Raw genomic sequence first — 25,230 nt, 5'->3', positions numbered from 1 at the left:
TTTATACTCACTGCAATATTTATTCTACTCCTACCCATCATTATATCCAACACTCAACTATACAAAAATAACCTATACCCCCACTATGTAAAAACCACAATCTCTTATGCCTTCACCATCAGCATAATTCCGGCTATAATATTCGTTTCCTCCGGACAAGAAACAATCGTCTCAAACTGACATTGACTATCAATTCAAACCCTCAAGTTGTCACTAAGCTTTAAACTAGATTATTTCTCGACCATCTTCATCCCTGTAGCACTTTTCGTTACATGATCGATCATAGAATTCTCAATATGGTACATACACACAGACCCTTATATTAACCGATTCTTCAAGTATCTCCTCATATTTCTAATCACCATAATAATCCTAGTAACCGCCAATAACCTATTCCAACTGTTTATTGGCTGAGAAGGAGTAGGAATCATATCCTTCCTACTCATCGGATGATGATATGGTCGAGCAGACGCAAACACTGCCGCCCTACAGGCAATTCTCTACAACCGCCTCGGAGATGTAGGATTTATCACGGCTATAGCATGATTCCTCACCAATATAAATGCATGAGACTTCCAACAAATCTTTATTACCCAACACGAAAACCTAAATATTCCATTACTAGGGCTTCTTCTAGCAGCCACAGGCAAATCTGCCCAATTTGGTCTACACCCATGACTACCATCAGCCATAGAGGGTCCAACCCCTGTTTCTGCCCTACTCCACTCAAGCACAATAGTTGTAGCTGGAGTCTTTTTATTAATCCGCTTCTACCCACTCATAGAACAAAACAAAACCATACAAACCCTCACTCTATGCCTAGGGGCCATCACAACCCTATTCACAGCCATCTGTGCCCTCACACAAAATGACATCAAAAAAATCGTTGCCTTCTCAACCTCAAGCCAATTGGGTCTAATAATCGTCACTATCGGAGTCAACCAACCCTACCTTGCATTCCTTCATATCTGTACACATGCATTTTTCAAAGCCATATTATTCATGTGCTCTGGGTCAATTATTCACAGTCTAAATGATGAACAAGACATTCGAAAAATAGGCGGACTATACAAACCAATACCCTTCACCACCTCCTCCCTCATCATCGGAAGTCTCGCATTAACAGGTATACCTTTCCTAACAGGCTTTTACTCCAAAGACCTAATCATCGAGACAGCCAATACGTCGTATACCAACGCCTGAGCCCTATTGGTCACTCTCATTGCTACATCTCTCACGGCCGCCTATAGTACTCGAATCATATTCTTTGCACTCCTAGGACAGCCCCGGTTTAACTCCCTAAGTCCAATCAATGAAAATAACCCCCACCTCATCAACTCCATTAAACGTCTCCTAATTGGAAGCATTTTTGCAGGATACTTGATTTCCCATAACATCCCCCCAACAACCATCCCACAAATAACTATACCCCACTATCTAAAACTGACTGCTCTCGCCGTAACCATCACAGGCTTCATCTTAGCATTAGAACTTAACCTCGCAGCTAAAAACTTAAAATTTAAATATCCCTCGAACCTCTTTAAGTTTTCTAACCTCCTAGGGTACTTTCCAACTGTAATACACCGCCTCCCATCAACAATAAGCCTAACTATAAGCCAAAAATCTGCATTGATACTATTAGATATAATCTGGCTAGAAAATGTATTACCGAAATCCATCTCTCACTTCCAAATAAAAATATCAACCATTGTATCTAATCAGAAAGGACTAGTTAAACTCTACTTCTTATCCTTCATAATCACCTTGACCCTTAGCCTACTCTTACTTAGTTTCCACGAGTAACCTCTATAATCACCAATACACCAATAAGCAAGGACCAACCAGTAACAACTACCAACCAGGTTCCATAACTATACAGTGCTGCAATTCCCATGGCCTCCTCACTAAAAAACCCCGAATCACCCGTATCATAAATCACCCAATCACCTGCACCATTAAACTTAAACACAACTTCAACCTCATCTTCTTTTAAAATATAGCAAGCAGTTAATAACTCCGCTAACACCCCCGTAATAAATGCACCCAACACAGCCTTATTAGACGTCCATGCCTTAGGATAGGGCTCAGTAGCCATAGCCGTAGTATACCCAAACACCACAAGCATGCCTCCCAAATAAATTAAAAAGACCATTAAACCTAAAAACGATCCCCCAAAATTCAGTACAATACCGCAACCGACACCACCAGCCACAATCAAACCAAATCCACCATAAATAGGGGAGGGCTTTGAAGAAAAACTCACAAAGCTCACCACGAAAATTGTACTTAAAATAAATACAATATATGTTATCATAATTCTCACATGGAATCTAACCATGACTAATGATATGAAAAACCATTGTTGTATTTCAACTATAAGAATTTAATGACCAACATTCGAAAATCACACCCCCTTATCAAAATTATTAATCACTCATTCATTGATCTTCCCGCTCCATCCAACATCTCAGCATGATGAAACTTTGGCTCTCTATTAGGAGTATGTTTAATCCTACAAATTCTCACCGGCCTCTTTCTAGCCATACACTACACATCAGACACGACAACCGCTTTCTCATCAGTTACCCACATTTGCCGCGATGTAAATTATGGCTGAATTATCCGGTATCTACACGCCAACGGAGCCTCCATATTCTTTATCTGCCTCTACATGCATGTAGGACGAGGAATATACTATGGCTCCTACACTTTCTCAGAAACATGAAACATTGGAATCGTATTATTGTTCACAGTCATGGCTACAGCCTTCATAGGATATGTCTTACCGTGAGGCCAAATATCCTTTTGAGGAGCAACCGTAATCACCAACCTCCTATCAGCAATCCCATACATTGGGACCAACCTAGTAGAGTGGATCTGAGGAGGCTTCTCAGTAGACAAAGCCACCTTGACACGATTCTTTGCCTTCCACTTCATTCTTCCATTTATCATCTCAGCTCTAGCAGCAGTCCACCTCCTATTCCTTCATGAGACAGGATCTAACAACCCCTCAGGAATGGTATCCGACTCAGACAAAATTCCATTCCACCCATACTACACAATCAAAGATATCCTAGGCCTTCTAGTACTAATCTTAACACTCATACTACTCGTCCTATTCTCACCAGACCTATTAGGAGACCCCGATAACTACATCCCCGCCAATCCTCTAAGTACCCCTCCCCATATCAAGCCCGAATGGTACTTCCTATTTGCATACGCAATCCTTCGATCCATTCCCAATAAACTAGGAGGAGTTTTAGCCCTAGTCCTATCCATCCTAAGGAGTTTAACCACCTTAGTTAAAGGAAATGCAAATTAAAGTCAATTTTATACTTGCTAGATTAAAAAAAAAGTAAAGTCTGACAATACTAAATGTTGGCAAGAATTTGCAGAAATGAAAGTGATAAAAATGGAAACTGATATGACTAGATAATACCTTCACTTAAATAAAGTTCAACTGGCACATAATCTATAACTTGGCAATTCCATACTCTATAATTTAATAATCTATAACTCTCAAGTATATATCCTAGAGAGCTGGCACATCAGAAGACATTCTTAGCCACGTTGTTCACAGTAGCAAAAAAGCTAGAAACTAGAATGGATAAATGAATGGTAAGTAGATGCATACAACAGAATACTCGACAGCTGTGTATTATCAATAAATATTGTGTGAGGAAAGCAGGTCGCAGACAAGAAATACAGTATGATCCATTATAAGTGTTCAAAAAGGAAAAGCTAAGCAATAGCGACTTTAGGAACACATTTATATATGGTTACACCACTAAAAAAAGCAAATGAATGATGCATACAAAATTAAAACTAGTTCCATGTAAGGGGCAGAAATGGAGACATAATGGAAAAGAGCTTGTAGGAGGTATCAATTCTCTCTTCAGTTGGGTATATACTTGGGTATTCACTTACCTTGTGGTTATTATTTTGGAATATACATTTATATCATATATACTTTTAATGATATATTTTTATTGAGATTGGTGGAATTACTTTGATGTCATAAAGAGCACCATAAATATCACGATGTAGTCAGTAAGGACTAACCAAAGCAAGTCATGACTTCATAATATTAGTGACAAATAATCTTCATAAGGACTTTGGTTTAAGAACGCATGAATGATTGATTCAATAATGCTCAAGTTTCCGTGAATGCGTCCCCTGAACAAAATGAGGGTGTTCTATACCAAGTCATCCTTACTGCTTTCTGCTTTTATCCACCTAACATTTGTAAAATATATTAAGTATTTCTTTAATTAATGACAGCGTATCTGATTTCATCTCTCCTCAAACTAGTTTCTGGAAAGAAGGGGATAAAATAACTAACAAAGTAATATAATTACCTGAATTATAACTGCAGCCATGAACTTCAATTCAGTTCTCACAGTAGTGCCCAGTATTTTCATATAAATCAATCTGCAATCAATCTGCAAATCATATAATCTGCAATCAATCTGCAATCAATCTGCAAAATAATAAAAAACAGAAAAACACAGGAGTCTTATACATAAAAAAAATTAAAATAAACAAAGGAATTCTCCAGCATGTGTCATACTGATAGTATTATATTAGTCCAAATAAGTTGGTTTGTATTGTAAGCAAAATCTGAAAAATACTAATATGGACTCAGAGTGAATATTCTAAATGAGCTAAATGATAGATAGAGCACAGTAGTTAACTTAGCAAAACATTAGGTCTAAATTATTTGCCTCCAGTGACCCTTGAGAAGGACTTATTTTTGTGGTTTGAATATAAAAAGCTCAGAAATGCTAATCATCCCATCTGGAAATTAAAATTTTAAAGTGCTAGATTAATGAATGTTCCCAGTTAGCCCTTCCATGCAGAATAGTAAAGATGTTGTGAATTTGTTTTGACCAAAGTGATTAGAATTTTTTTTTAACATTTTCAATACTGAGATTGAAGAAGCCAAAAATATGCGGTATAATTTAGTAACACACCAATCTTTATTGAAACACAGAATGCCACTAAATTAAGTATATGATGTTACTAATTTTAGGAATATAAGCTTTTCGCAAATTTGGAATCATAAAAATAAAGCAGCAGCCTTCAATGCATTGACCTTGTTTTCCTTGAAAAACACATTTAAAAATGTTTAAGTTTATTTATTTTGACAGAGCACAAGTGGGCGAAGGGCAGAAAGAGAGGGGGAGAGAGAATTACAAGCAGGAATTAATTACTAGCGCAAAGCCAGATGCAGGGCTCAGACTCATGAAACCACAAGATCATGACCTGAGCCAAAGGCAAGCAATAGTCAGAAGCTTAACTGACTGAGCCTCCCAGGAGATCCGAAAAACACATTTTTAAATTGCGCCTTCTACCTGCTTAGCATTTGTAAACAGTATAATGTGGGGATATTGTGTAGTCATTTTACTTTTTTTTATAAAATATGAGATAATCTACATTCTTATATCAGTCAACCTAATGATTGTTGAGGTTTCATGTAGAATTATTACCAACTTACTAAGTAAGCACAGTATAAAGTATTTGGCTTTTAAAACAATTTTACCTTTTGATAAGTACTTAGGGCCCCAAATGGAACGATCATTTCTTCCCTTCAACTACAGTAATATACATACTGGGAAATAAAGAAGAAATCTAATTCTACTTTTTATACATGTAATAAGTTTGGGGCCTGGGGGGTAACAGGACTTACCTAGTCCCTCCCGCTTAAAGATCTCATGGTCCAGTAGGGGGAAAGATATTATTAGATGATTAATCATAATTGTGATGAGTGCAACTGAGAAGTAATAAGGGTGCTCCCACACTATATAATACTATAATTGGCAATGCCCCACTTAGTCTTGGGAATCCAGAAGGCAGATTAAAGGAAGTGAAGAAGAAAAAATGAAGGAAAAGGGAATAGCATGGAATGAGGCGTTGTCCAAGGCAGGAAGTGGCACGACCTGCCAAGAACTTGAAAGACAGCTCTGTAACCGGGGCACAGAGATTTGGGGGAGGAAAACTGGAATGAAATCTATTTCCTTTCTCCATCCTGGTAATGTTGGAGAAGTGAATAAAGTACGCCAAAGATGGCCGAAGGGCCTAAAACAAACTCTGGTCTCTAGCTTAGAGACCCCTCCTCCGGGTTCTTCTTCCTTCGTTTGCTGCATGAGCAAAAACCCCCACAGACATGGAAGCTGACAACTATAAATTACCCTCCCCACTGGCATTTGGGGCTCAGATCTTTGGAGAAATGGTCTCCTCTGAGCCTGCCTGTGTTAAATAGATCTCCGATCCGCCAAGATCTCTGAGTGCCGCTTGGTTTTTCCACCAGCATTCCAGCCTGGTTCTGTAATAGTAAGACTCAAACCACTTTTCCCTTGAGTACTGTACCTACCTCCTCCAAAATATTTTTGCTTAAATCCAAACTACACAGAGCAACCAGAATAGTTTTTCTTAAGCTCATTATTTGTATGATGGTATAGTCCTTCACCATCTACTTGATCTTGCAGTTGTGTCCTGCCTCTCCCCACCTCAACTATCTGTGAACTCATCTCCTCTAGGTCTCCCTGTAGCCACTCTACTCCATACTGACTCCCTGTTGCACATTCAGGGACTTCACACTTGCTTGCTCTTAGCTAAATGGTCTCCTAAATCTTCACGGTGTTCATTCTCTCCTCTCATTCAACTCTGCTCAGATGTCACCCAAACACTCTTATCAGACTCTCCTCTACCCCTCCATCCCTCCACATCCTTTCTTCACAGCACTTAACACAACCCAACATGTTACATCTTGATTTTTTTTTTTTTTTACTGTCAGTCATCTTTTAGAATGTAATCTATGAAAGCAGAAATTGGTTTGCTCTCTGCTATCTCTCTAGTGCATAGAACAATGTCTGACCCACAACAGGGCTCAATAATATTGCTTCAATGAGTGAATAAATGGAAGGGTCACCTAGCATGCCCTTAGTCTAGCATTCACTAACTGTGAGGCAGCATAGCATAGAGGCTATGAGTTCAGTCTCTGAAGTTTAGACCACCTTGGTTTCAATTCTACCCTGGCATTTATTAACAAACACTTTGGGCAAATCATCTAAACCTTTTACCCTCAGTTTTTTCACGTGCAAATTAGGAATTATAACAATAGTACTACTTCAAGTTTGTTTGTTTTGCTTTGTTTTGTTTTTGAGGGTTAAATGAGTTAAAATATGTAGTGTTCAGCACAGAAGCAACACAGTTCCAGTGTTGCCTCTTCGCTTTTTCCATTCCTTCTTTAAGCACCCTCCCACCCATCCTTGAGACTCCAGCTTATTCCCAAACACTATAACATGACTGTAGCAAAATCAGTCATTTTGATAGTCTTCACATACAAGGTGACCATTAGCACAGAAAGTGACTTAGAATGAATTAGAAAAGGTAATTCTGTGAGTGGATGAATAGTAAAAGTTTCCTCTTCTACGCTGATGAAGCTTTCCCATAGGCTACAGGAAGGATCTCAACCTCTACTCCTTCAAGCATGTGTCCTATGCAGCATAAAATACACAACTTTACCCTGCTCTGCCAATTCCTATCCTCTAACTTCTCCCAAAACATAAGTAACACAAGCTTTAGCAACAGCATCAATCAATATAGGCAATGACAAACAATACCCAAATCTCAGTGGCTTAAAAAAATAAAACATCATATATTCCTTCTTCGGTGGCACGTTCATCTCAGATGATCAGGGAGACTTTGCTTAGTTTTGTTTCTCAGGGTCTCAGACTGAGTATTGTGCAATTTCCCGCATCAGAGGGAACAGAGAGCTCTTGAGGGTCTCACAGCAGCATTAAATACATTAAATGCTCTGGCACATATATATCTTCTCACAATTCATTGACCAGAATTAGTATCATGATTCCATCCAATCACAAAGTAAGAAATTATGTTCCTACCATGAGCCTGGATTGTGGATAACCAAAAATATTTGGCAAACAGTGCTAATTACTGCCATAGATAGTAAGTCTATGTGTAAGGTTGCTCTTCCCTAGGCCTGCCCCATCTCTGTCCTAGGACATAACAGTAATATTAAGTCATTTACTTGGGCATTATCTCCCAACTATTTTCATGTCCCAAACTAAACTTATCTATTGAAAACAGTAACTGATCTTTCACAGGTACTCTTATAGATAGTGCATGGTCTTATGCATAGAAAATAATTAATAATAACAATAAACCATAATTTGTTTTTTTATATATATGAGGTAGTGAATTCACATGTCAGCCTTAGCTTTTAGTTAAATGTTTTATTCTGGGCTCTACAGAGAAAAAGAACCAATAATTTACATATATAGGTACATATAAAATGAGATTGATTGTTTTAATTTTTAAAAAAAATTTAAAGATTTATTATTTTTTAAAATTTTTATTTAATGTTTATTCTTGAGAGAGAGAAATAGAACACGAGCAAAGGAAAGGCAGAGAGAGACAGAGACACAGAATCTGAAGCAGGCTCCAGGCTCTGAGCTGTCAACACAGAGCCTGACGTGGGGCTTGAACTCATAAAATGAACCAAAAAGTCAGATGCTTAACCCACTGAGCCACTCAGGTGCCCCAAGAGGAGATTTATTATAAGAATATGTTCCCATGATTATGGAAGCCAAAAAGGCCCACAATTTATCATCTGCAAACTGGATACCCAGGAAAGCCAGGGGTACAATTTAGTCCCAGTCCAAAAACCTGGGAATTAAAGGGCCAATGGTGTAAGGCCTAGTCAAAATCTGAAGGCGTGAAAACCAGTAATGCTGATGTCCAAGGGCAGGAGAAGATGGATGTTCCAGCTCAAGAAAAAGAGCAAACTTGCCCTTCTTCCATCTTTTTGTCCTATTCTAGTCCCCAGACTAGTGGTTTATCACATATCAATGTCCACTCTTACCTTCCTCCCTGCTTAAACTATTACCACTTAAAAACTCCTATTCCATAGTCGAGATCTAGGTCGTCCCTGTATCTCTGTTTCCCTTTAAAATAAGTTGTCTTTGGGGCACCTGGGTGGCTCAGTCGGTTAAAATTCCGACTTCAGCTCAGGTCATGATCTCACGGTCTGTGAGTTCAAGCCCTGCGTCGGGCTCTGTGCTGATAGCTCAGAGCTTGGAGCCTGCTTCAGATTCTGTGTCTCCCTCTCTCTCTGTCCCTCCCCTGCTCATGCTCTGTCTCAAAAATAAATAATAAAATTTAAAAAAATTAATAAAAAAATAAAATAAGTTGTCTGGTCCCATTATTACCAATCTATACTTCCTGGTCACTTGAAGCCATGCCAGTCTGGATTTTGCTCCTACTACTCCACCAATATACCTCTTGTCAAAGTCACAAATGACACCCACATCTATAAATCCAAAAAAAAAAAGTACTTGGTTCTTATTTAGCTGATCTTTTAGTAGTACTGTTTATCACTTTCTATTTTCTTGAAGCATTTCTTCACTTCACTCTTAGGACTCTTTCTTGGTTCTCTTCTAATCATCTACCCCTTCATTTTCATGGCATTTCATTATTAAATATAGAATTACCATATGATCGAGCAATTCCATTTCTGAACATATACCCAAAAGAACTGAAAGCAGAGTCACACAGATATTTGTACACCCATGTTCATAGTAACATTATTTACAATAGCCAAAAGGTGGGAGCAAAGCAAGTGTCCATTGACTGATGAATGGATAAACAAAACATGGTACGTGCATAAAATGGAGTATTATTCAGTCTTAGAAATCCAGGATATTCTGACACATACTATGATATGGATAAACTTTGAGGACATACGCTGAGTGAAATAAGCCAGGCACAAAAGACAATTATTGTATGATTCCATTTACAATGGTACCTAGATGGTCAAATTCATAGAAACAGAAAGTACCATAGAAGTTGCCAAGGGTTGAGGAGAGAAAGGGAATGAGGAGTTAGTGTTTAGTAGGTACAGAGTTTAGGTTGGGGATGATGAAAACATTTTGGAGACGGATGGTAATGAAGGTTTCACACAACATTAATATACTTAATGCCATAGAAAATGCACTTAAAAATGGCTAAATGGAAAATTTTATGTTGTGTGTATTTTACCATAATAAAGAACATGTTGCATTTTCCATATACTTTGAAGACAGAGCCCAAATCTGCAGAATTTTATGTGGGTATGAAAGAAAATGAGGCCTGGATTTGGTCCAGTAAAATAAATGGGAAGACTCCAGGAGTTGAACATCTGGAGAGAAAATCAGAAGTTTGGTTATGACATTGCGAGATTGAAGTGAAACAGTCATATGGATTGTTGTAATTGACCAGTTTTCCTGCTTCTGCCCTTGCCTTAAAGCCTAATCTCAACAAAGCAAAGAGTAAATCTTATAAATTTAAGTCCAAGTGTCCACACTTCCACTGAAAATCCCCACTACATCCCTACTTCATTCACAAGACCAGTGCTCTAACCCCTGAGCTATGGACCCTCTACCTCATTCAGAGTAAAATATAGTTTTCTTTACTTTGGCCTGCAGGGCTCCACGTGACCTGTCTCCCTGTGATCTCTGACTCTTCATGTCACTTGCTGCACTCCTGCTGCACGTGACCTCCTGACTCTTTCCAGATCATCCCAGCTAGACTCTTATCTCGCATCCTTCACATCTGCTGTGTCTTGCGCCTAGAAGTTTCCACTTCCATGACACTGTCCAGCTATTGGCATGTTTAGACTTCAGAAATTTCCATTTAAATTTTTTTTTTTTTTCAACGTTTTTTATTTATTTTTGGGACAGAGAGAGACAGAGCATGAACGGGGGAGGGGCAGAGAGAGAGGGAGACACAGAATCGGAAACAGGCTCCAGGCTCCGAGCCATCAGCCCAGAGCCTGACGCGGGGCTCGAACCCACGGACCGCGAGATCGTGACCTGGCCGAAGTCGGACGCTTAACCGACTGCGCCACCCAGGCGCCCCCAGAAATTTCCATTTAAATAGCATCTTACTAGTGAGTCTTTCCCTGACCGTATAAAATAATAACCCTCCCCGTTGCCATCCCCCTTGCCTGGTTTATTTTTCTATCTACCACTTATTGCCAATGATATATTTATTTGCATGTTTGTTTACTGTCCATTTTTAACCTCATAGGGTGTGAACTCTAGGAGGTCAGAAACATTCTTCTATTTATTTCGCTAACATCTCCAGTGCATAAGAGTATCTTATCTGATATATGATAGCTTCTCTACATATTTGTTAAACAAGCAAATAAATGAATGAGTCTTTTCTGACCATTCCAGAGACATGTTCAGAACTAATTGCTCTCTACTCTTAATTTGTAGTAAAATAAGAACTAGGATTGCCCTGCTCATCTCTGCACTGTTTTCTTTAATTATTTGCTATATAGTCCTAAGTAGATTGTATTACCAACACCACACCTAAAATAACTTAAATATCCAGTCATTATCTGCATTTCCAATTGTTTCATGAATGTAACTTTACAGTTTGTTGAATCATGATCCAAATGAGGCCCTTACACTGACATTGCTTGATAGGAATTTTATGTCTCTTTTCAAATTCCCCTTGTATCTTTTTTTATTATTTTCTCTTTGGCTTACAATTTGGCTTGCAATTTTTTGTTGTTGTTGAAGAAATGGAGTTAGTTATCTATAGAGTTTTCTATAGTGTGAATTTCACTAATTACACCCCCATCATGAGGTCTGAAATGTTCCTCTGTCCTCTGTATAAGTTTGTTGGATCTCAAGCCTTCATCAGACTCCAGTCTGGATTTTTTTTTTTTTTGGCAACACCAGTGTAAATATGCCCTCCCATCAACCAGCACCTCCTGTGTTCTTTTTGCCTTTGCTTAATTCCTTGACCATTTTTTCTTTAACAGAAGTATATTCCTTCTACTCATGTTTTTATGCTTTTACTATATAGACATGTATCCATAAATAGCTTATTTCATATTAACATAAACGTTGGGGCATCTGGATGACTCAGTCAATTAAGCATCAGATTCTCAGTTTTGGCTCAGGTCATGATCTCACAGCTTCGTGGGTTTGAGCCCCGCGTCAGGCTCTGCACTGACAGTTTCACGCTGTCTCTGTCTCTCTCAAAATAAATAAATCAACGTTAAAATTTTTTTTTTAAATATATCAACTTAATAGCATATTTATGTTATCACAAATGGTACTATATTTTATGTTTGATACAAAAACTTACTTTTCTCAATGTTTTTCCCTCATCTATGAAAACTTTTATTCCATTCATTTTAGTAGGCATATAGTATCCCAGAATATGAATATGCCATGATATGTTGGTTTCCAATTTTTAGTTCATGCTGTAATATTTGGTGTGCACATGTGTTCACCTAGATAAAGGATTGCTCGGTCCTACAGGAGGCATGTTTCAAACTTCACCATACCTTGTCAAATTGCTTTCTAAAGCCCTCATACAAATTTAAGCTCTCACAGGCACTGTTCTCCCAAACCTGCGCTAATACTTGGCCTTGTCAGACTTGCAATTTTTGTTGATCTGATATCTATAAAATGCTTTATCAATTTTCATTTCCTTTGCATTCTCTTATTAATGAATTTGATCACCTTGATATGTTTGTTGGCAGTTCAGGGTTCTTCTGTGAGTGACTTCTCCATATTGTTTAGCTGTTTTTGCCGACTGAGATTTAAAAAAAAAAAAGTCTTTTCTTTTATTAATACATTGGAATGCTTTATTCTGCAAAACAATCCTCAGCTATTGAATTGAAAATATCTTCTCCTAGACTTTGTCATCTCACTGTGCTTATGCTGGTTTTTTTTTTTCTTGTCAAACTGTTATTTCTCCTTTAAAATTTGTACTTTCATAGCTTGTGTAATAAACCATTACCTTCCTTAAAACTATAAAAAAGTCTCCTATATTTTTCTTAAAGATTTTAGATTCTTTCACTCAAATTTGTTGTTAGTCAATTCTATTTCTTTCCTATGATCTATGAATCTTCTTTTAATTTTTTCCATATAGATAACCATATTGTCCCCAAACTGATCACTGAACACTCTTTCCTTTTTCCCATTGATTTGCAATGCCATCTTTGTGGTTTACCAATTTCCCAGATGATGGTGAGTCGATGTCTGAGATCTCTATTCGATTTATGAAATTATTTATCCTTTTTTGTAGGCACTATTTACAATTTGAGATGAAAAGTCCATAAAAAAGAAAAAAAAAATTTAACTAAGAAAAGACTCAGCCAAACATTAATGGTCCTCTCATAGCTCATTTCTCTATTTCCAGCCATCTACCAATAAGCTACTCCCATTTTAAGAGATCACTTCATCCATTTGTATGTCCTAGTGCACTTGCCAGAATCCTGGAATAGCTGCAAGCAAACACACATTGTATATTCCCTCTCTCTTGGACAAATTCCCCACCTAACATCCTCTCCCCCTGCCCCTACCCCCACCCCTGGCCTAGCCAGTCCCCCTTACATATTCATGGCTCACATGAGCCCTGCACATGTCACAGTTCACCAACTTCCCTGGATTATTCACTTGGTTTTCCTCCCCCATGAACATTTTTTTTTCCTGTTGCCTGTGAACTCTGAAATACGTGTCACGACTGAAGAAACGATCGACATAATATTACAAATCTGGAAGTGTTTATTGAAAGGCATATCTGATAAACATTGAACATTTGTGGTTCAAAAATTATACCTTAAGCAGAGAGTAAAGGCAAATGTACTTATATAATTTAAATGTAAAAAATCTACCAGAAATGAAGGTTTCTGTAAGTATTTCCTTTCGATTCCTTTTTGGACTTATCTATTTGACCTCCTTTCTAGTCTTTGACATTTTTTTGGCCAACTTAGTACTAACGTGTTATCAGTCAAGCCAGCAAAAACAAGGAAATCCTATTGTAGGGAAAAAAAATTAAAGGCTTTAAAATATTGTTGATTGAGGAACATAGAAAACATCATTTAAAAGCCTTTTAAATTACCATTCCCTCCGTTGCTGCTAAATTTCCCTTTGTCTCATTTCATGCAGCTGGTCTGAATGATGACAGAGTGGTTTGTGATTATGTGGGTGACATTAGGCGCCAGCTGAAATGGACACTAAAGGAAGAATCCAGCATCCTGCATTTATAATTCCTGCTACATTTGGCATTGCACCAACTTTACAAATATGCAATCCCCCTCCCCCCTCTTTTTTTTTTTCTGTAAATCCCATGGCCAATGAATGCTGCTATGGCAACGAAAGCAGGGAAAGCCAGGGGGGCCTTGGCTATAAAAAGAGTTTTTAGAGCATCATGGTAACTGGGAGCCTAGTGGCAGACTCTCAGGCAACCATACATTGTTAAACATCCTGTCTAGAAGCAAACGCATCTACCAAATTTATTTACCTGTGTTGTCGAATCACTTGCTACAGAATTCTAAGGGCTCTTATTGCTATGATGGTTTTCATTTTCAATTATTGTATGTTTCATTCAAATCACACAGGTACATTTCCAACAGTTATAAGAAGCTTCCTAAAATAGACTTTTAGAAACTGAGCACAGCTGTCAAAATAATGTTATCGCCTTCAAGAATCTGTTTCGAAGATAGTTATTCCAAAGAAATTTAAAAGTTATATTCCTATATTAGCACACTAAGTAGTTCATACCAGTTTAGTAAATCAAATATTCCATACTGCTAGCTTAATAAGATGGGGAGTCATGCATGAAATGACTGCCAGGTTAATGACATAGGGAGCCATGCATGGCATGTATTTGCATATAATAGCACAGAATGTTCTCCTAAATCCTTTAAATTACTCATCAATTCTTAAACAGGCATTTAACTAAATCCTCATTCAGAATCAGGAAGAAAGTTAAAAAAAAACAAAAACACCTACATATTTGAAGTAATTAGATTGGAGCTAAACAAAACCTACCTAAAGGATTATTTTTGGTTGGAAATTCTAGCCGTGGGGAAAGGCTACCGATCTGCATAAAGAAACAAACACATCTCCTGGACCAGGGTAAGGCACACAACAGCAGCCACTGTTTCCCATCACTGCCTCTATCATATGCACAGTGAGCACAGATCAGAAGTTTCACCACTAGCCTCAGAAATAAAGATGTATATCTAAAGCAGTGCAAAAAATGTAGATTGAATCTAGAATTGTTTATTGTGTACAGTGTTTTGATGGGCCCGATTCTGAATAAATCAGCAGGGATTTCTTTCACTTGACGACCTATATATTTAAGGTATTAAGGAATGTATTTACTCTCAGATCACTTTGTTTTTACTGGTTGTGTAATCTTCTACACAAAATAAGCAGACTTCTTAGAATCAGAACAGTTATAAAACCCAGCTATTAGAGGAAATCAGCAAACACTCATGTCACACAAAAGCTATTTTCACTATTTGAGAGTGATGGTCTACCAATAGCTTCGTGAATACTCACAAGTACTCACTGTGAAATGAGATGTATATTCAGCTCTAAAACTAAAATTCATCCAATGAAGAAAGGAAAAGAGAAAAAAGGTAATGATTTGGGTCATTGGTTTTCTCTTCCTACTGTGTCTAATGGCAACTAATCTGTGAGTATTAATTCTATACTCAGTGCATCTAGTGCATTATTTTGTCCTCACAATAATCTTCAGTGTACCATTATCTCCATTTTACAGATAGGGAAACTGAGGCTCATAAAGGTTAAGTAACTCGATCAAATGAGAAGCTGGAGCCAGGATTTAAACTCATTTAATTTAAATCCCATTCCCTTTCCACTAACTACACATCTTTCCACTGCATATTGATGAACAGAGAACAAGCTTTGTCTTGAGAGAATAGAGTTGAAATAGGCTTAAGAATTTTCTTAAAGAGTGTCCTTGATTTGCTAGATTTCTTACACTGTCGTCATTCGCAGTCAGTGCTAATACAAAAGAGAAACGAATGCCATCACCAATCACTTCTCATGGTACAGCAACTCTCTCTGGGAGTTTTGGCTGTTTTTAGCAGATTGATTATATGATGTATTAACAATAGGGTGCGTTTTGTAGCTAATATTTAAAGCCATTCTAAAGTGCAGTTCTGGAAATATAAAGCAAAAGCCCACTCATTGACAACAGAGACAGAAAGTGTCTATTCACATAGTCTATTTACATATGGTCAGTGGGTTGGCATAAAATCCATGAAGCAATGTTTCCTTCCAAGTGTAGCACTTCCTTAAGTGTTCATTACGTCTGATTGGAAAATGAGGTCTTTTCCAGTAAGATGGGTAGCACTGTTGTCAAATAAAATAGTAGCCATAGCTCTAGCATCTGTGATTCTGAGTAAGGTGGGTTTCACAGTCATCTGCTGAAACATCAGTGAATTGCGGCACTTACTTAACATCCATCCAATAAACATAACTGAATACTTTTTAGTTTGTAAAATGTAGTTGCACAAGACCATAAGGAACCAGGATGTTGTTTCTACTTGACTCATAAGTTGCACACAAAGAATGGAGCAAATTACAAACATATGAAAGCGAATAAAGCAAGTTTTTCCCCTTTCAGAGCTCAGAGTCGAACGGAGGCAGCTCCCTCAAACATTTAATCCTCTAGATTCTACAACATAGAGATATTGGAGCACAGAGAGATAAATTTAGCCCAAGCAGAGGTGGGTGGCAGGGAGGTCAGGAAAGGTTTCCCAGGTGACATCTAAGTTGAAAATGACAGGATACAAAGGACTTAGTCGGGCAAGTGTGAGAGAGAAAGCATACAGTGTCAGTCAGACTTTGGAGTGAAATCCAGCCAGAAAAACACAGGAATTATATGCAGCTCAGGAGGCCTGGTGAGGCAATAGTCGTGTCAAGACGCAGGCAGTGTTCAACTCTAGAAAAGTCTATAATGGCATAAATGTTGAAACTCAGCACTAAACTAAGCTTTTGTTAAATGTAGTTACAATGGGCATGTTTTCTGATCCAAACACAGTGGGATAAATTACTTGACAAGATTGACTATCTACAATGGGGTAAACTACTGAGGTCTGATTTTCTCAAAAACTCTGAATTACCTAATCATTGTCAAAAGAAAGTCGATTTAATTTGAATTAAGTAATAAATTACTCATACTTTCTGTTCCTCTTATAGTCCAGAGACACTAGTTTCTTGTTGGTTTAACTTTAATTTTCTTCTTAAACTGCAAATACAAAAAATTGGATTACTCATGATCCTCGATTCATACTTAACTATAACATGTCCTATTTCTTCCTTTTGTCTACTTATTCTTTTGGCAACATAGTAACCACATGAAAACCCACCACTCCAAAACAAAAGCTATGACCTACATAACCTACATCTAACTTTATAGTACTCTTTACCAACAACCCATCACCTCAAATGAGATAACAATCATCCTGAGTCCTATTCATTATTTTTTATGTAATAAAATTGATATAATAAATTGAGGCACTATTACTAATTAATCTGGGTGGGCAGTCATAAACATGAAACACATGACACTCTTACAGACAATTCATTAGAATGGATTTTATTATGTGTATTTTGACCCTTGTCAATTACTTTAAGCTTACAGGCAATTAGAAAGAAACTGCTTCAACAGTTTACCTCACTGTACACAATCCTGTCAGCTAAATTCATTAGATACTCAATATTTTTTATTAGTGAATATTCTGCTTAGATCAATTAGTTTGTTTCTGCTCTCTCCGCATATAAGGATGATAACTAGTGTACTTTCCCAAACTGTAAAAATAAAAATGTACGGAAGAAAGAAAACTTAAAAAATATAAAAGAAGGTAGAAAAAACCAAAACATAATAGAAATATGGGGAATAATAATTAGGAAACACAAAGTAGTATGTCAGAAATACACCCAAATATATTAGTAAGCACAATAAATATGACTGGGTTAAACTTAGCTATTAAAAGACTAAGACTCAAAAAAAATGTCTAAGACTCACAGATAGAATTTTTAAAAATTCAACCATATGCTATTCTATTTACAAGATTCCAATCAAACACAGAATAACATATAAAGTTTGAAGATAAAGAAATAGAAAAAATATGTTTCCAGAAAACTGTAACTAAAATCTCAGCATTTTTACTTGGTTTCTAAAAGTAATTATTAAACTTGTACCCCATTTATTCTCACCTCTGCCCACATTTCTGTACACTGGGTTTAATTATCATACCCATTTTTTATTCAAAATAATAAAGCTCCTTGCTTTGTTAGCTGGAATAGGAACATTTTCATTCATTTCCTAAATTTTCCTAACACCTCAATTGAGTTAAATTGTTAAAACCCTATCTATAGAACACATATTGTAGTAAGAAGGGTGAATCCTAAAAAAGTGGAAAAAAAGCTGAGCTCAGAATCTTCTTATCTTTGATCTTCCATTTTAATGTGTGGGCAAAACAGAGTTGACATTATATAAATAAGAGCTTAGGAAAAAGAACATGGACTCTCAAACCAAACAGATCTGGGTTTGAATCCAAAATCTGCCAGTGACTGGGTATATACAATGAATAAAGTCTTTAGTTTTGCCTAGCCTAAGTTTCCTCTGTATAAAATGGAAATGAACATCTCTACTTTTAGGAGTTTTATAAAGATTTAATGAGATAATTAATCAAAGTAGTTGTTCTCAACCTAATTGGAATCACCTGGAGAGCTTTAGAAAGTACTGGTGCCTGAGTCCCTCCCCCAGAGATTCTGATGTAATTAGTCTGGAATAGAACCTGCACATTTTTTTAAAACTATCCCTGTGATTCTAATATAAAGCTAATGTTGAGAAGCACTAAACATACAATCTAGCCCACCGCATGGTACAGAGAAGGCATGCCAAAATTGTAACTAGGATGATGATGGTAATGATGATGATAAAGCTGATAAATTTCAGCTATGAAGCTCAGGCAGTGACATCGACCTAGGCTGATTATTCCTCTATATAACTCAAGAAAAAAAAGAAGCCACTTAACACGGAGGTTATCAGAAACTTTGAAAGTATACATATATGTTATTTCATAACTCTTAACTTCTATATAGCCTATGAGATAAATATCACACTGATTTTAGGAGTGAAAATTACTCAGATAGTTTAATTGCTTTGTAAAGTAGACACGATAGGGAGTAGCTAAACCAGAATGCAAATTTAAATTTCTTTATTCCAAATTCAGTACTGCTTGTATTATGCCACAGTTGTCTATAGGGGGCAAAGGTAGAGTTGTCCTTCAAAGACAGAATTTACAGGAGACTTCCTAAGTTTAGAAAGTACTCCTGAAGTCATGTGATGCTTGGAGCAAAGGGTACAATTACTACAGTCACTAATGATCTCATTAGCTTGTGAGCGAAGCCAAAGACTATTTTGTTCATCATTACTCAGCTAGTGATTTGCACAGAAGCTGGCATTAATTAGTGCTCAAAATGTTTGCTGAATGAATATTAGAATGGTCTCAATCAAATTACATTTAACAACTTAAGGAAAAATTAAAACAAAACAATGTCAATATCTGAGAATAAAAACTCTATATGTATTATTTTCAATTAAAATTAATGACCATAAGAATTTATTCCAAGTGTATTAATCAAGAAAAACACGTAGAGCAGAAAACAGAAGTCATTGCTTTCTTCTTCTCTCTCTCTCTCATACACACACAAACAAACAAAACTGAATCAAAGGATATTATTTAATATATAAAGGTATTATATATAGTGATTTTACAATTATTTAACAAACTGGGACACCTCGGTTGCTCAGTTGGTTAAGCATCCAACTTCGCCTTAGGCCATGATCTCACAGTTGGTGAGCCTGCATCAGGCTCTGTGCTGACAGCTCAGAGCTTGGAGCCTGCTTCAGATTCTGTGTCTCCCTCTCTCTCTGCTCCTTCTCTGCTCGGGCTGTCTGTCTGCCTGTCTCTCTCTTTCTCAAAAATAAACATTAAAAAATATTTAACAAACTGTATTTTATCAGAACATATTCATAATGCCTTCCTTGTTTCAATGAAAGTTGATTGAAATCAGATACATAAGTTTTTGAAATTCAAGTGCTGTGAGATTATGTAAGATTTTGCCTACACACAGAAAATAAAAAATCAATATGACTGCCCACATACATGGGCTAAAAATTATTAGATGACATAGATTAGAAAAAAATTAATAAAAATAAAAAGTAAGAAACAGACTTGTTATTCTAAAGAAATGTAATTTGCTACCTAAAGTAAATACTAAAAATGTACCACCTGTATCACAATAATTACACATCATTTAGCTAACGTTACTGATATGATGCATTTATGTTGTGGTCATTTACTGTCTCTCATGAGATACTCTGAGATAGATCATTTCCTAGTGAATGATAATATAATGATTTAGATACTTCTAAAACTATATTTCAGAATATACTAACAGTGTTTTTTGAAGGCACGGGGAGGGTGAATCATGTTTTATCCTCTAGTTAGAGACAAGCATTTAGTAACATGAACAGTTCACATGACGTCACATGGCTTCAAAAGGCTGCATGACCTTGAGATGGTCAGGGAAAGCTTCATGGAAAAGTCAGGATTAAGCTTGGCTTGGAGCAGCCAACAATTTGAATTGGAAAGGAAAATGGGTTGGGAATTCTAAGCAGTAGAACAAAATGATCAAAACTAACTCTAGAATAAATTATAGAGAGAAACAAGGAGATCAGGTTAGCCAGAGCTGAAGGCTCACTTAAGAAAAGAGTGGGAGACAGGCTTGGAAAGTTGGGTTAGGACCTGGTAGAGGAGGGTTTTAAAGGAAAGGCTCAAGAAATTCAATTTTATGCTGATCCCCAGTTAGAAACTTGAATGACACAGGATGTAGTAAATTGTGCTGAGGTTGAAAACAAAAATTGTGTAGGTGAAAAAGCTTAACTCTGGTTCCTGCTACATGTGCACCTCGAGCTGATGAGGGGTTTTCTTTATGTTTCTTCATCCAGAGGTAAGTGTTAACCATTTGAACGATTTCTACCATCTAAAATGCCACATGGAAAGGGACAAGAAAGAGCTATGCACACATAGGCTCAACAGCTTCCTCCTAGAAGTGACATCTCTTCTACCAACATTTCATTGGCCAAAACAAGTTACGTGGTCATGTCTAATTTCACAAAAGTAGAGAATGGCAATCCTACTCTCTGGAGAACTGGAAATAATGGTGAAGAGCACTAATAACTAGTCTGATGGCTTTGCTCGTTCTGTTGTGTAATTAGAAATTTGTTTAGGAAGAACTCTTGGTTGTGGAGTACAAAATAGATGGAAAGGGCAGAGCTGGAGATAGGAAGTTGGTTATTACAATTGTGTAGTGTAGCAATGAAAATCTACAGTGAGGAATAGAAAGGAAACACAACCATGAGAGACACTGTGAAGGAAAATACAAGAATAACCTGTTAACTGAGTGTGGGGTAAAGGAAAATCTTGAAGGTAATTAAGAAATTTCCAGTTTAAATAAATTGCATCTCTCTTGGAAGATTAAGGAAGAGGGAGTTTAGGGAATGAGATGAAGTCAGTTTTATAGAAGAGTACTTTTCAGATGGAAGTTCAGGAAGGAAGCCAGATTGGGCAGCTTGAGAGGTTGAGGTGCAAGGTAGTCTCACTGGAAGCTCCAGATGACCCAAGGAAGTTCTGAAGAATGGATTCCCCCTCATAACTGTCCTGAGTCTGGGTGAGAAGGCTGGACCTTTAAATCTATAAGAGGTGTGACCATGGGGCAAGGTGGCTGTCTTGGCTGAGACAATTCCTGAAGAAGGCTGACTGCTGGCGGTACTCCTGGCAGCTGGGATAACAAGGCCTTTTCTGAAGGGGCATCTGAGCAGCACATCACAGTATCCTCATTTCATAGATGCCTAGATTTAGCATATGTGGAGATGAGAGACAAGACCTGAGAAAAAAATGTTTAGAACACCCAAAGAGAATATAAATATTTTGTGAGATGAACCATTTTCTTAGGGTTGGTATTCCCATAGGTTAACCTTTCACTGATCTGAGCTGACCCTATGTATAATTCACAAGCATGACATTCCTTGGAGAAAAATCATAGACCGTGGCCGCCACATCAAGCAGCCTGAGCAGTATATGGGGATTCAAGCTATCAAACCTTCTTGTTATCTTAATAGCTCACTCAGGTTTCATCTCTGAGATTTTCATTAAGCACCTAGATAATCTGAAGAATAATAGGCTGGTTGTATTAAAATCTGAGGGGGATGATTCCATTTCTTGGGCGATGTAATTACCATCTGGTGTTTAATTGGGAATTTAGGCAATGAAGAATTGTTAAAATTGGTAAGGAATCTTTGTTGTGCCTGCGTAAATATGAGGTATACTCATCAGTCCCAGAAGATAGGGATCAAAAAATCCAGAGGCAGGATTTGTTTAAAGATCAAGAAAGAAAGATCTGTTAGGTGAATTGACAAGGTAAGAGACATACATTTAAACACAAAAAGAAGAAAATGCTATTATAAAAAGTATCAAACCAGCTTGTATTATTTATTCCTGTTTCTGTACAAATCTGTGTGTATCAAGGAAGAAAAAAACCCAGAGATGAATATCTATTCATGTATAGGGTTATTGATGATGTATTAAGTGAACAAAAGCAAAAGCAAGTTGAAAGGAAATGCACATATTATGCTACTATTCTGATAATAAAATAATCAACCAACCAAAACTACAGTTGTTTTGGTTTTTTTTTTTTTTTTGCATTTATGTGCTTGTATTCAATTGTATGAACAAATAGAAAAGCAAAATTAGCAACTTATGAGAACAGGAGTGAAAAGAATGTATGATAATTTTAACACATCGTTTTTTTTATCAAATCTTTTTTTTTTAAATCACATCTTTGTTGTACATTGTTTTACCAGTTACAATAGGGAAGTATTTGTGTTGTCAGTTGAAGAACATATGAAGTCATTCATACGAATGAAAAAAGATATAGCCACACTTGAATCCTATTCTTAAAGTCAGAATTTTAGAGCTGCCTTTTATTTTATTTCTTAAATTTTTTAATGTTTATTTATTTATTTATTTCGAGAGAGAGAGAGAGAGAGAGAGAGAGAGAGAGAGAGAGCACATGCTGGGGAGGAAGACACACAGAGAGAGAGAGAGAGGGAAAGATAATCAAGTGGGCTCTGTGCTGTCAGCACAGAACCCAACACACGGCTCAACCTCACAAACCATGAGATCATGACCTGAGCCAAAATCAAGAGAGTTGGACACTCAACCAATTGAGCCACCCAGGTGTCCCTAGAGCTGCTTTTTAAAAATGAATATGGGAGCCAATTAGAAGAACCTAACACGTGTCAGGAGAATGATGTACAAAACAAGCATATATGGTACAGGAATAAATATGAGCTCTTTTGTTTCTAGCAAGCAATAACATCTTCACCTAAGTAGCAATCTGAGTTAATAAGCCTGTGTTATCCACATAGGGACATTCAGAGTAGACCATTTTTACCAAAAATGGCACAATGACCGGAGAAAAATCATTAAAGAATGAGTTAATGAATTGACAGGGTTAGTTTGGATAAAAGGTATTTGTTTTAGATTTGCCTCATAAGGTTACTAGTCCAGTAAATGTTGCTCTATAGGAGATGCTTAAAGATTTTTAAAAGAATGTAATGTTATTAGAAACCTATGAAAAAGGAGCTTTTCCAGATGGGAAATTCTAACAGAGGAGGAAAATTATATTTGCCAGTAGAAAAACCAAAGATCCTGGATTAACTGATGATTTATAACAGACTAATTTAAAAGACGCTAGAGGATCACTGTTAAAATTTGTTTAAAAGATTCATAAGTGGGTTGTATTTTGTAAGCGGGAAAATTGAACACCAGAAAGATTTCTGGATTATGAGTTATAGCAAGATCTTTAAATATATTAGGATAAATTAAAATCAAATGAACCACATACATAAAACTCCATCAATTTTCTTCCAGTGTTCACAAAACCTCAAAATAAGGTTTTTAAATGTCCCCAAATGTCAGTTTTCATAGTTTACAGCTTACTTCAATGTGAAAGTTTTCTTTCAAAACTGAATTGTGCATAATCACGTTCCACAGAGCTTGCTATATCAAAAATATTCTACTGAATTCAGTGTTGTCTTATTTATCTGGTTCTTACCTAGCCAGACCTCCAGTTTGGATGGATTTAGTGTACAAGTAAACCTATTTTCTTAAAAATGAGGCCAATACATAAGAAGAAAATTCTATTAGGGAAAAGTACCTATAATCTTAGCTGAATGATCTAAAAAAAAATTACATCCACTTTTCATGAAATGAAAACCACAGGACTTCATAAATTCTTCCTTTGTAGAGGACAACTTGGTGTATCTGAAAGCATGATCCATCTGTACAATATATAAAAACAACTCAGAGCAGGCCATGCAAGCCAGCCAAGGCAAGCAGAGATCCCACTGTGCAAACCCGAATCCCGTGCAGACAATTCCAAGATTATTTACTGCACCTTGGTGTTGCAGGGAATGAAGACGACTAATTGTGCATAATCATTTTTCAAATGGCTTCCACATCAAAAATATCCATTAAAGTCAGCACTACATGATTTTTCTGGCTCCCAATCTATCCAAGCCTTTAGTTTATGTTGATTTATTTTTCATGTAACCTACTGAGTCTTGCAATGCGCCAAGCACTTTGCTAAGCATGCTCACAAACATTATATAATTCAGTCTCTAGCATGGGTTTCCTCCTCCCATTTTATAGATGAACAAACTGAGGGCAATAAACATCGAGCAACTTGTCCAACGTCATACAACTAATTAATGATGAGGCTGGGTTTACAGTCTCAGTAAATCTAACTTCAAAGTCTAGTGTATTTCCACTGTATCCAGCTGTCTCCAGGGAGTTTCTTTTCAAGATACCTTTCCTTTTATATATTATTAGGCTGAACTCAAGAGATGGATGGACTAATGATCATGATCCCGGTATGACCAGTTAATGAAACTGTTGAGTCAATGGAGATACTATGGAGATACTTTATGGAATGACAAAAGTCACTCTATTTCATCACATTAAAAAAAAGTCTACAGGGGCGCCTGGGTGGCTCAGTCGGTTAAGCGTCCGACTTCAGCTCAGGTCACGATCTTGTGGTCTGTGAGTTCGAGCCCCGCGTCGGGCTCTGGGTTGATGGCTCAGAGCCTGGAACCTGTTTCTGATTCTGTGTCTCCCTCTCTCTCTGCCCCTCCCCTGTTCATGCTCTGTCTCTCTCTGTCTCAAAAATAAACGTTAAAAAAAAAAAAGTCTACAAATATCCATCTATGCATAATTTTACACATGAAATCTTCTCATTTAAGCACTAC

General features: G+C 37.0%; 1 long non-coding RNA gene across 1 annotated transcript in view; it reads right to left on the bottom strand.

Annotated features, from left to right (window-relative positions):
• Positions 1–4,465, bottom strand: part of LOC122229704 — a 211,622-nt gene extending 207,157 nt beyond the window's left edge. The window contains exon 1 of the long non-coding RNA XR_006207107.1: positions 4,359–4,465. This is a non-coding gene — a long non-coding RNA (uncharacterized LOC122229704). The remainder of the gene's footprint in view (positions 1–4,358) is intronic.
• Positions 4,466–25,230: the final 20,765 nt, after the last annotated feature.

This window comes from Panthera leo, chromosome C2 (assembly GCF_018350215.1).
Source record: "Panthera leo isolate Ple1 chromosome C2, P.leo_Ple1_pat1.1, whole genome shotgun sequence".
Classification (NCBI taxonomy): Eukaryota; Metazoa; Chordata; class Mammalia; order Carnivora; family Felidae; genus Panthera; species Panthera leo.
The sequence above is the reverse complement of the archived record's forward strand: the minus strand, read 5'-3'. Positions and strand labels throughout refer to the sequence as shown.